This window comes from Cervus canadensis, chromosome 17 (assembly GCF_019320065.1).
Source record: "Cervus canadensis isolate Bull #8, Minnesota chromosome 17, ASM1932006v1, whole genome shotgun sequence".
NCBI lineage: Eukaryota > Metazoa > Chordata > Mammalia > Artiodactyla > Cervidae > Cervus > Cervus canadensis.
In genome coordinates, this window is record NC_057402.1 from 47,539,619 (window position 1) to 47,552,376 (window position 12,758).

The 12,758-nt window shown below is 48.4% G+C and overlaps 2 protein-coding genes across 32 annotated transcripts in view; one reads left to right on the forward strand and one right to left on the reverse strand.

Annotated features, from left to right (window-relative positions):
* ACAN (aggrecan) overlaps positions 1 to 699 on the reverse strand; it is a 68,801-nt gene extending 68,102 nt beyond the window's left edge. For 10 of the 18 annotated variants that reach the window (XM_043489848.1, XM_043489847.1, XM_043489844.1 and 7 more), the window contains exon 1: positions 316 to 698. The gene's annotated coding sequence lies outside the window, so the exon portion shown is untranslated. Of the gene's footprint in view, positions 1 to 315 lie in introns of all 18 variants that reach the window. The other 8 variants (XM_043489834.1, XM_043489833.1, XM_043489831.1 and 5 more) reach the window with 1 other exon arrangement.
* The window catches only part of LOC122455055 (myeloid-associated differentiation marker-like), a 114,497-nt gene continuing 102,279 nt past the window's right edge, over positions 541 to 12,758 (forward strand). For 9 of the 14 annotated variants that reach the window (XM_043489853.1, XM_043489871.1, XM_043489883.1 and 6 more), the window contains exon 1: positions 541 to 671. The gene's annotated coding sequence lies outside the window, so the exon portion shown is untranslated. The remainder of the gene's footprint in view (positions 672 to 12,758) is intronic. The other 5 variants (XM_043489855.1, XM_043489874.1, XM_043489865.1 and 2 more) reach the window with 3 other exon arrangements.

A 12,758-nucleotide genomic window follows, 5' to 3' on the forward strand; every position in this document is an offset into this window, starting at 1 on the left:
AGACTTGAAAACAAACGGGAGTTTGGAGCGAAGGCTCCTTTGCTCTCTCTTCCTTCATTCTGGGGACCGGGAGACAGGAGCCCCTCATCACGTGTTCCCTCGCCCCATCCACGCTGAGTCTGCAACAGCCAGAAAGTTTGCCCAAGTCCATTACGGGTGCAGCGGGTGGATGTCGGGGGTCCGCAGCACACGCCTCCCGGGAGAGGGGGAGACCGAGGCAGCGCAGCCTCCGGCACAGAGGGGGAGCCACAGCATCTCCCCCGGCTCGCCAGGCGCGCTGAGAGAGCCTCCCTCTGGAGGGCAGGAGACGGTTACCTTCAAGAGTTGGGCTTCCTTCTCCAAGAACTTCAGTCCCATACACTTGGCGAGACAGCGGGGGCACCTGGGGCCGGGAGGCCCGGGTCTGGCCGCGCCGCGGGGGAGACGCTCTGGGCAGGCGCTGCGCACCCCTCCTCCTGCCGGCGTCCTGTCCGCAGGTCCCCTCGGGCGGTGGCCGCAGCGGCGGCGTCTGGGTAGCGGAGTACCGGCCGGCCTGGGGAAGGGATGCTGAAAGGCGCCCGGAGCCCCCTGGCACCCGTGTCAGATGCCGGCCGGCGAGGGTGCTGAGAGAGAGACCTTGAGCAGCGCCGCGCGTCCTCAGCTCTGCGAGCCCCCTCTGGAGCGGCGGAAAGGTAGGTGGGCGGGCGGGCGGGCGGGCGGGCACGGCGCGCGGTGACACATACATAGGGGCGGGCGGGGGAGGGGAGGGCCTGGGAGGGGGCGGGGGGGGTCGAGCGCGAAGGGAAACCCCACCCCCGGGGGACCCGAGGGGCGGCCGACAGGGGGAGGGGAAGGCAGAAGCTGCTGAAGCGCTCTGGACCCCGGCTCCGGTCCGGCGCGCAGCTGGGGAAGCCGCCCGGCGCGCAGGGCGCGAGAGGAGGGCTCCCCACGGCGGCGCGGCCCCGGCAGCTCCGGGGCCGGCGGGAGGACGGCGACGCGAGAAGGGCTGGAGTGCCCCGCGTCTGCAATGCGGTCGGGCCGCTCCGCAGTCGGAGGGGGCCCCGGAGGGCCGCACCGGCGCTGGCAGCCCCCGGCGGGCCGGGCTCCGCCGCCGCCACGGCCGGACCCGGCTCCCCGGCGCGCTCGCGGGGTCTGCGGCTGATGCTCCGCAAGATGCGATAGCGAGGGGCGCGGCCCCCTGCTCCCGGGCGGCGCTCCGGAAGGACCCTCCTGGGGAACTGGCTGAAAGTTTTTGGGGAAGGGGTGCGCCGAGAGGGCAGGGGAGTGCGGAGGGGGCAAAGGAGGTTCGGGGACTGCGGGAAGGTGTGCTGGGGGCTGGAAGCCTCAGCTCCAAAGGCTGAGGGTCTTCACAATCCAGGAGAGAGAGACAAGGATATTTCAAACGGAGCAGGAATTCTCCAGTAGCTGCAGACACCACCCTCCTTAATTTTGATTCCAGGCAAAAGAATAAAAGAACTAACAGCATTTGAAGACTTTCTGTGAGCTGGTTGCTTAATACACATTAATATCTCATTTAATTTTCCCAAAGAGCCCAAGGAGCTACATATTACAACTACTTTACCTCTCGCAGAAGAAAAAAAAAAAAAAAGTGAAAACTGAGGCTCAGAGGGTGATGGGATTACCTCTCAAGGCGGGTCTGAATTCATACCCAAAGTTACACTCTCTTTGCTGCTATGCGAGCTGCGGGTTCAGCCTCAGCACTTTTGGGGGACGCAGGCTGGCTGGCGGCCTTCAGCATCCTTAGGGAGGAAGATACTGGTGACTGACACTAGGATTTAGCGGCCTTGGTCAGTGTGGTAGAAGCCTCTACACCCATCACTGGGTAGGGACTAAATGGAGAAGCACGGGGGTGGGATCTTTGTGGGCTGCCCATTAGGGAGATAATAGACCCAGTTTTTCCTCGATTAAAGGGGGCCAGACTGCCTCAGTTTCCCCAGTGTGACTACTCTAGAATTGTGTGGGTATTTCCCCCTGTTGGAGGGGCAGGACTGGCCCTTGCCCAGCACATTCTCTGGAGCTGCCGCCGCCCCCCATCCCCTTCTCTGTCCTGGCCTGAGGAGGGTGTGGTGCCCAATCCACCCGCTGGTCCTGGGAGCTGGGCTATAAGGTGTTCCCTTGGTTGCCGGCTCTGACTTCACCCCCTTTCTACCTGAGTCTATTGGTTTTCCTGAGTCAGGTATCTAAGTTGCAGAACACTTTGGGCACTGCTGACAAGATGGTGCTCAGAACCCCTCGCAGGAAAACAGTGTCTTTGGGATGAAATCTTACTAGTTAGTGACCTCAGTGTCCAGACCAGAGGAAATGACCCTTCTAGAAAAAAGACAATCCTTAAAATTCAAACAGGAAGGTCATGGATTCCCCTGTCAGTATTCATTCAGCTGATGCTGTCTGGTGAGAACAAACCATACCCTCATTTGTGACATGGGTCCTGTCTGACATATGTCTCAGGACAGGTGGGGTTAGTGAAGGATAATTCATATTCAAGGACAAATATTAATTAGGTAGGTAATCTTTGTAATGAGGGGAATGAATGTTTATTGATCATCTAGATTGTATTGAGGCTAGAAAGCATATAATAGACACCTATTGCGTGCCAGACACTGCTTGATACTACAGCCTGGCAGGTGGCTCTTATTCCCATTTTACACACCAAGAGACTGAGAGGTAGTGAATGAGTGTGGGTTGGCATGACTGCACACTGCCTGCCCTTACAGGCTACAGAAAACCCAGCATGACGGGAAAGCGTTTGAACACTTTAAAGACGGTGTTCAGCAAATCAAAGGACTTGAGTGTCTGAAAGCCCTTGGTGGCATATGGATATTCCCCTATTCCATGCAGGTGTCTACACAAGTCTTGTGTAGTATTTCTGATCCTGGTTTTCCCTCCTCTGCTGAACACTTTGTAGTTTGCCCCCTGCCTTCTCCAGGCCCTGACCTGGTCTGCTGTCATTGGGAAGTTCTAACCTCTTGCTGCTCAGACTTGTTGACATGCTAGCGGGGTCAGCTGGAGCTTTTTGGAAATGCAGACCCTCAGGCCCACCCCAGACTCAGGATCTGCATTTTAATAAGGTCCCCCAGGTGTCTTCTGTATCTGCTTATGTTTGAGAAGCATCTTTCAGCAGGTTTACTCATTCAGTCACAGAATTACAGAACAAGAGAATCTCTGTGCTAGGAAGGGCTCTTAGAGAATGTTGAGGACAACTTTTTCTGGGTCTTCACTCGGGCTGGGGCTGAGTTCCAGGACAGGGCACTTGAGACAGCCCTTCTAGGATACCATGGCTCCATATCCCAGTTTTTATGGCAGTGTGTCACTTGACCCCAAGATTTGGTGGCTTAAGTCATTGTCTCTCATGGTTTCTATGGATGAGGAATTTGGGAGAAGCTAGCCCAGGCAGTTCTGGCTTGGGCCATCTCATGGGGTTGTGGTCCAGACGTTAGCTGCAGCTCCATCATCTGAAGACTTGGCTGAGGCTGGAGGATCCAGGTCTCAGGTGGCTCACTCACATGGATTGGCTCTTGGCCAGTGGCTTCAGGTCACCTCTGGATGGGCCCTGCCAGTGAGACTCCTTCATGGCATGACACCTGGCTTCCATGACAGTGAGTAATGCCAGAGCCCAAGGGGAAGTCACAGTGCTTTTATGCCCCAGCTTTGGAAGTCACAGATGGTCATGTTCACTGTAGAGTGTTGGTCACATATGGTCAGCCCTGAACTAGTGTGAGAAGGGACACACAAAGCTGTGAATATGGGTCTGGGGATGGCTGAGAGGCATCTTGGAAGCTGGTTTCCACTCTCCATTAAATTGACTCTTAGAGGATGGCCAGTCTCCTGGTCCGTGTAACTGTATTACCATGGAGTGCTTGTTATTGACCCTGTCATGGTGATGCCATGTAAATGCCTCACCAGTTCAAGTATAAGATGTTTGCAGAATTCCTCTGAAGCATCTTTCCAATACCCTTGTATGAGTGAGTGTTCTAGCTTGCCCTCCACAACAACAGATTTGTCCCAATCTCTGCAGGACAGGCTTCATTTAGCCCAAGAGGAGTTTCTATGTCTTTTCTCATAGTGGAATGCCCACAGGTCTTTCAACTATTTCCTGAAGGAGTTTCCTTCTGGCTTCCTTGCTCTCTGGAAACTTCTGTTTGTGGCTGTCCCTCTAATGTGTAATGCCCAAGATCAGCTGTGGACTGACCAGGGCAGAGCCAAGACAACCTTTCCCTCTCACCATTTGGGTGTTTTGCACCTACCGATGCCACCAGAGATTGTTGAATCTCCCATTCAAATACTAACCAGGCCCGACTCTGCTTGGGATGGTCGTAGACAAGTTTGTTGAGTCTTAGCACTACGTCATGCTTTTGGTTGATACTGAAACTTGTGGACAGTTGAAACCATCAGACTGTTCTCAGACTGGCCACCACAAAAAGGCTTATCTCAAGCAACAAAACAGGGTTGAGGAGGGGAAGGGTCCCTGTGTGTTCAAGAGCTACAGGACATGAATCCCAGTTCTGGCACAGACATCTGGAGCAAGTTGTGTAACCTCACTGGGTCTCGATGTTCTCATATGTAAAATGGAGCAAACTTATGGAATTGTTATGAGAATTAGAATAGGAGCTGGGATGGCAGCACTGAGCGAATGATCTAGCTCAAGGTGCAAGGTGGTTAGTTTTCTTCTCTGGTCCCCTTCACTGCAGTTTGATGTCCTTGAATAAGTGCATTCTCTTCTGTCTGCTGGTCTCTGGGTTTGTAAAAGAAGTTAAAAATACTCACCTCCTAGAGCATGGCAATGATTAATACTATATGTAATGTGTGTAGAAAACATTGTGATCCTTTCTGGAAGCAAAGGACCATAGAAATATGGTATAGAAGTAGCTTTCTTATAGCAGAACTGTGAACCAGGAAGCCAAGTCTTCTGAGAACTAGTGGAACATTTGAAAAATGCTGTTTTATTTGTTCAACAGTGTGTGAGTGATGAACTCAGAGGGAAAGGTTCTAATAATAAAGAGCATGGGGTACGTTAATGAAACATTTACAGTTTCACGCAGGACTGTGTGGAACAATCACGTACGGTAACAGGAAAGTGCCGTTGTCACTTAAGACATAGAAGTTGAAGGGCGTGTTTGAGGAAACTCTCATTTCTTGAAGATTCAGTTTGATTTTTTTTTCCCCCTGAATTCATCGCAGATTCTATTTTCAATAAACCCTGCCATTTATAAAAGAGGAAGTCATGGCAAACGTTTCACTCGTGACTCACTTGTGCTTTATTATTGAGGATACGCAGGGAGTGATGCTGATTGAGGTGTTCATGTGTTGGTTTCTGCCATCATAGTCATCATCATAGCATCATCATCATCACCAGTTATGACAGGTCTGGGGTAAGAAGAGGGATAGAAGGGTGCTTCTCTAGGTAACTCCAGACCCCACAGCTCCCGGAGCCTCCCCATCTTATCTCTTCATCACCCTGAATCCTAGGGCATCTCCCACACCTGGACCTGAGCTGGCTCTTCTTTGTATTCCAGCCATCAGAGTCCTTGGAACTGACTGCCCAGCCCTTGTCACATTGGGCTCGATCTTTTTATTTCCTTTCACTGATAAATATTGTGTCATTCTGGAGAAATTTTCCTAGATTTTTACACCTTTTAGTAGAGAAACAAAATTGGTATCATATGAACAAATACAGTACCCCATAAACAAATGCTTGCTAGAAATGAAACAAAAGAGGGACAGACAGCAACTCCATAGTTTGAAAATGACCTGCTAAGACACGGGCATGGCTTTTCCCCACAAAACCTGGCACTCATTTGGTATACAGTGCTGGGGGATAGTCCTCTTAACATTTTAGTTACTGCTCTTCATCTATTCGGCTTCTTACCGTGTATTCCTTCCAGAGGAGAAAACCCAGAATACATAAGGGGACAAAGCTGTATTTCAGTAGACTATTTTTTATTATTAGGACTTTTACTTGTTAGCATTTTGATCTTGAAAGAATCATAAAAATAGGCATAAAAGTAGGCATTATTAAAATGCTGGAGGGCTGTCTGACTAGTCTCAAAATTCCAAGTTTAAAAAAAATGGGATTTCAGTTTCTTCACGGGTTAGCACAATGTCATCATCATAGTAATATTTATTGGTGTGTTTATTTGTCATTTATTTATTATTATAAAGCACATATAAAATTTATTGTTTTAACAATTTAAAATATACAATTCAGTTCCACAGTATTAAGTAAACACACACTGTTGTACAACCATCCCCACCATCCATTTCCTGAACTATTTTGTCTTCACAAATTGAAACTCTATCTATTAAACAGTAAACTCCCCATGCCCTCTCTCCTCCCAGTGCCCGGCAACCACCAGTCTACTTTGTGTCTGTGTGAGTCCAGCTACTCTAGGTAGCTCCTATGGCTGGAATTACGCAGTGTTAGTCCTTTATTGATGGCTTGTTCACTTAGCATAATGTCTTTAAAGTTCATCCATGTTGTAACCGGTGTCAGAACTTTCTGTTTTTCACAGTAATATTTACTGGGTGCTTACTATGAGCCAGGACCTGTGCTAAATGCTTCGTTAAACCTCACAGTGACTCAATGAGGTCTTGTTGGCTTTATTTCACTGATGAAGCAATTGAGGACAGGGAAGCTGCTCAGGTTCATGTTGTTGCTAAATGATAGAACCAGGCATCTAACCCAGGCCTCCTGGCTTCAGAACCCTCATACTTAAAATGTTAATATCAGTCATTTATTGAGCACCTACTATGTGTCTGGTCCTAGGCATTACACCATTTTCCCTCTCCCTTTCTTCCTTTTGCTGTATCATTTACATAGAATGAAGTACATCTTTAGTATACAATCAGTGAACTTTTTCACATCTACAAACACCATTGTAACCACAACCAAATCAGGGTGTAGAACATTCCCTTGTTCATCTTCTAGTCAATAGCTGTCCCCTCCCTGCTCCCCCACCCCCACCAGAGATCACTGTTCTAAACTCACTGATGGACCAATTTTGTCTATTTTTTACTTGATAGAAATGTCATCTTCCGATGAGTACTCCTTTTTGTTTGGCTTCTTTTACTCAAACCAGAGGCAAACTGGAGAGAGTGTGGCCTGTCCAAAGGGACAGCCACCAGCCACTAGCCAGCTTCACCTGAATGTTGCCATTTAGGAGTTCAGGCTCCATGTTGCTGGGTCATGTACTAGCAGTGGTAATAGTAGCCGTAGTTGTTTTCCTTGAGAAACCAAATATCTAGATCTTCGTGGGATATCAATGGTGATTAACTTAAAAATTTAAAATATAGCATGTGTCAAAACACTGAAGAATCAGCAAAATTTGTCTATGGGTGGTTGGATAAATACTATGATGGCGAGAATGGACAGGAAAGAACATTCAAAAGGGAAAATCAAAGACACCGGGTCTTGAGGGAGAGCGAGAGAAGCAGGAATCAAGATGGTCTCAACCTTCTGAAGCTGAATGACTGGAAATGGGGAGTCCCATCAGGAAATGGGCAGTGGGGAAGGGCAGCTGGCTTGGGGAGACAAGACAGCAAGTCCCATTGTAGACAAGCTTGGTTTTCCGAGGTGGAGAGACGCCCAGGGGGAGGCGGCCAGACGGCAGAGAGATCTTTGGGACTGGGGCTCAGGGAAATGCTGGGTCTGCAATTCCACACGTCTGTGTTTAACATAAGAACTGCTGCTGATAAGTCATGTCTGACTATTTACAGCCCCGTGGACTGTAGCCTGCCAGGGCTCTTCTGTCGAGGGGATGCCCCAGGCAAGACTACTCGAGGGGGTTGCCATTTCCTCTTCCAGGGGGTCTCCCTGACCCAGGGATCAAACCCCGCATCTTCTGCATTGGCAGGTGAATTCTTTACTGCTGAACCACCAGGGAAGCCCCCAATATAAGAACAGGGAACATTAAATTGTAGTTGACAAATGTTAAAATATACTTTAATTTTGTACTGTAGCTAATGAAGGGAGAAAGTAGAAGGGCAGAAAAAAGGGAAGAAAAGAGACTTTGGAGAGAAATGCAAGGATATGCTGGAGACCCTGACACCCAAAGAAAAGTGATGCAGGTAATGGGGTTCTAGAGAAAAAGAAATGTGGACAAGTGTCAAGTAATGCATTTCCATCAGCCATAGATACAATTGGGGTTTGATTGCTTGACAGCTGCATTTTGTGGCTATTAGGACTTTGTGGTTAATGAACTTCTAAATTCAGTTTATCCCCACAGTGTTCAGTAACAGAATTCATGATTTTTTGAGGGGCGGTGCACCACAAGGCATGTGTAATCTTCCCCGATCAGGGATAGAACTCATGCCCCCTGCATTGGGAGCAGAGTCTTAACTACTGGACCACTAGGGAAGTCTTTAAATTCCTTTTTTGAACAACTGTTGCATTTTTGCAGCTTATAGACACAGATATGAGTCTGGTGCTTCATGGCATTTACCTGTAAGCCCAAATGAATGAGATTAACAGCTATGATCTTTTTATACACACTGGCCAGATCTCACCACGGAATCATGGCATTAAGTCCTTCTTAGGTCCCGGATCAAGTCAGATATCCAGCCCCACAAAAGCCATGCCAGCCTTCCTGAGGATCCTTGGTTTCATAAGGGCATGTATGGTTCAGGCTAGAAGTTCTCCACAGAGATGTTTCAGCGCCACTTTAACCTTTGAAGGATGAAGAAAAGGGACATGGTAAAATTCATTCAACTTAGGGGTGGTGTCATTTAATTGCTCTTTCTTGCTTCCCGTTTTCCACAATTGAAGGAATAGGACCATCAAGTCCCGCTGTTATGCCTACAGAGTAAAATGGTAGACTAGGTCCTAAGCTCTCTGTGTTGTGTGTGTGCACCATACAGCTACCAAGGGAACACTTATGATTTAATTCAAAAACAGAAAATTGACAAATGAGAATGCTTAAAGCCATAAGAAGCAAATAGGAATATATGAGAAAATTTGTGTATGCATGCTTAGTCGCTCAGTCATCTCCGACCCTTTGCGACCTGATGGACTATAGCCCGCCAGGCTCCTCTGTCCATGGGATTCTCCAAACAAGAATACTGAAGTGAGTTGCCATTTCCTCATCCGGGGATCTTCTCAACCCAGGGATCGAACCCTGGTCTCCTGCATTACAGGCAGATTCTTTACTGTCTAAGCCACCAGGAAAGCCCATGAGAAATTTAATACTTGATAAAATTAATACTCAATAAAACTCCCCAATAGAGAGGAAAAAGATGACAGACACAGAGGAGAGAATGGCTACCAGTGAGTGGGGGTGTATTGGGGAGTGTAAGAGGACAGGGCAGTCTATGAATTATCTGGTGAAGAAATAAATAGAAATTACATTGGAGCGTCAAAGGGGATCCTCCCCTAGTACCCCCAGTCTGAAAATCAGCTATTGCCTGTGCCCAGGTGAGCTGTGTCCCACTACCTGTCCAAATCTCACACCCGTGCGTTTTTTTCCCCGTCTCTGGCCCCTCTGCATGCCTTGGTTGGAAACGTGGCTTTTCCAGAGTCAAAAGCCAGAGGACAAGGCACCTATTCACCCTGCTGGGTTTGAAATTCTCCTTCGAAATTCCTTTAACTGCAAACGCCTTCTCCCAAGTACACTGTGCATCTTTTCAAATTTCAGACATAAACAGCAGCGTAGCCCCGCCTGGCAACCCCCTCTCACCCTCCTGATAAAAATAGAAAGTGCCAAGGTGGGGAAAGTCATGGACACAGTGGGGTTTTGTGGACCAGCTGTTTGCACGAGTCTTCCTGACCCCTCTGCCTATTTTGAGGAGGGGTGTCTCTTGAGGGGAGGGAGCTTTGAGCTGGATTCTTGGGGGATTTGTCATCCCTGGCACCTTGGCCCCTTCCATTCTGGGCCCAAGACGCATCTCTGTGGTTGTGTGTTTAACTCTGTGTCCCAGGGAGAGACACGTTTACCTGTGGTTGTTGGCTTGGGTGTCAACTCTGGTGACTGCGGGGGATGGAAACAGTGGTGGGAAGAAGTGCGGGGAAGCAGTTCATTTGCAGAAACCACTGATGTGAAAACTTTCACTGGACAGCCAATTGCACATGGCAGAGTCCTGGGTGTGGTATGAGTTTAAATCGAGGCAGGCGCCGTGACCCCACGAGCAGGTGAAGGGCATTTGGAGGTAATGAGCACTTACCCTGCGCACTCGATTCCCACTGTGTGGGACGTGGGTGGGTGAGCAGTGTGTGGTGAATTGGCAGGTTCATTGAGCTAGGGCTTGCGAGACCTGTTCTACTTCCAGCTGCACCATTTATCAGCAGTGTGACCTTGGGCCTCAGTTTCCTTTTTAGTAAAAGAGGAATTGCAGGGATTTCCCTCCTGGTCCAGTGGCTAAGACTCTGCACTCCCAATGCAGGGGGCCCAGGTTCCATCCCTTGTCTGGGAACTACATCCCACACTCCCCAACTAAAGATCCTGCATGCTGCAATGAAGATTGAAGATCTCGAATGTGGCAACTAGGACATGACACAGCCAAATAAATAAATATAAATGAATGAAAGAAGAATGACAATATCCCCACACAAAGATGCAGGTGAGTTCCTGTTGCTTCTCTGCTTACAACCATCCAGTGGCTTTTGGTTGCATTCAGGACACAGCGGCCAACAGAGCTTGAATGACCTGGCCCTGCCTCTCTCACCTCATGTCCCCTCCAGCTGCCTTACTCTTCCCCTCTGTGTTTTCGCTCCATTTCATCTTCATATTGTACTTTAAATATCAGAGAGGCCTTCCCTGACCATCCAGCTTCTTTGCTGCCCCCAGTTTCTATTACGGCGTCTCATTCCTTCCCTTCCTGGCCTAGCCCACACCTTGCTGGTGTGTATTTTGAGCTGTTTACGTGTAGTGTCCCCCGCTCTCTCTTACCAGACTCTGAGCTTCATGAGGGTAGGAACATATATCGCCAACTCCCAGCTCAGTGTGGGTCAGTCGCAGGCTCTCAATCGATATTTGTTGAATGAATGAATGAATAGGTCTTTTTTCTTCTTTGTTTCTCCTGTGTCTGACACGTTTAGAGACTCCAGATCATAATAACTCACATCCATTGAGCACTCTGTGTTAGGCAGTGTTCTAAGCATTTGACATCTAGTGACTCATTTAGTAACCGTGATAATCTTACAATTTGTTAATGGCCATCATAACTTATTCCTGTTTTCCAAAAAAAGAAACTGAGGGTCCGGAGAGGTCAAGTGCTTTGCCTAAATCATAGCTAGTGAATGGCAGAGCAGAGGTTCAGTCCCAGATAATTAGATACCAGAATCTGTATCTTTAACCTCTCACCATCCTGCTTGAATGAAGAGATGAGTGAAGGAAAGAAGCTAGTTTATTGCAGAGGCTCATAAACATTCATTTATTCTTTCCCTCTGCCTGCATGCTTGATTGAAATGGTCGAGTTAGAGCTTTATATGACAGTAAAGATGTGTAAAGTGTATAGTGATGAATGGGAGTGGATGGATGGGGAGCTCTAAGGGTGGGTAGGGTGGGGCCTCAGTACCAATCAGTCAGGCTCTATCACCCAAGAGAACTTCCTGGGGATGGTAGGGTTAGGAAATGTTTAAATAACAGGAAGAGGGGGGTGGGGGGTGATGGCAGGCCAAGGCCATGGCCTGAGGCTAGAGCTGACAAGGGTGGGCAGCAAAGAAAGACTAGAAGCTACAAATCCCATGGATAGCAAGTTAGAAAATTAATAGGAGAACAGAAGTACCACTAGGATGCATCAGGACGTGAAGCTTAAGATGGTGATCCATCAAGTCAGGACCCACAGGTGGGAGTTCTTCTTGTCTAAGATGAAACCTTGGAAGAGATGAAGTTGGTTTGTCTTTAGTCAAATCTGGCAAGAAGTGTTTGAGCTCCAGAGTCTGATGTCGGTTCACATGTTACAGTTCAACTTCTGGTATTTGGTTGGCAGCCCAAGCCTTGCCACCTATAGTTGACTAATCCTGACCTTAACACGCAACTAGAATCTACCAGATCCTGAAGAGCTGGCATCTTTGACTTAGAGAAGATAATCAATTTGGAGTCTTTAAGCTGGGCAGGAGGATTCTGTGGCATTCTGACACTTTCACTGTGTTAGGACTGAGGTGTTGACATAGACTCAAAATTAAAAGTGGATGATTGGGAAACAAGGCAGTGTGGGTCACTGGGAATAGTGACATTGACCTTGTGTTGTGCTAGTTAACCTTTGGCCCATGTGTCAGCTGGGCTTCCCAGGTGGCTCAATGGTAAAGAGTCGCCTGCTAATGCAAAAGAAACAAGAGGCTTGGGTTTGATCCTTGGGTCAGGAAGATCCCCTGGAGGAGGGCACAGCAACCCAGTCACTCCAGTATTCTTGCCTGGAGAATCCCATGGACAGAGGAGCCTGGCGAGCTACAGTCCATAGGGTCACCAAGAGTTGGACATGACTGAAGTGACTTAGCACACATTAAGCACTCAGTCAGGATAGGCTGGGTTATGCTGCAATAACAACAGCCCCCAAATCTTAGGGACTTGAAATAATAAAGATTTGGTTCTTGCCCACATCCATAATGTGGATGGTTGGGAACTTTGCACCATGTCATTATCCTCCAGGTCAGGCTGATGGAGCAGCCACCATCTGGGACATTCCCCTCTGGTTCCATGGCAGAGGGGAAAAAAGGGTCCTGTTGTGTATCAGCAATTAAATGCTCCAGCCCAGAATAGGCACATGTCATTTGTGGTTCCAAAATCACTGTGGACAGTGACTGCAGCCACGAAATTAAAAGATGCTTG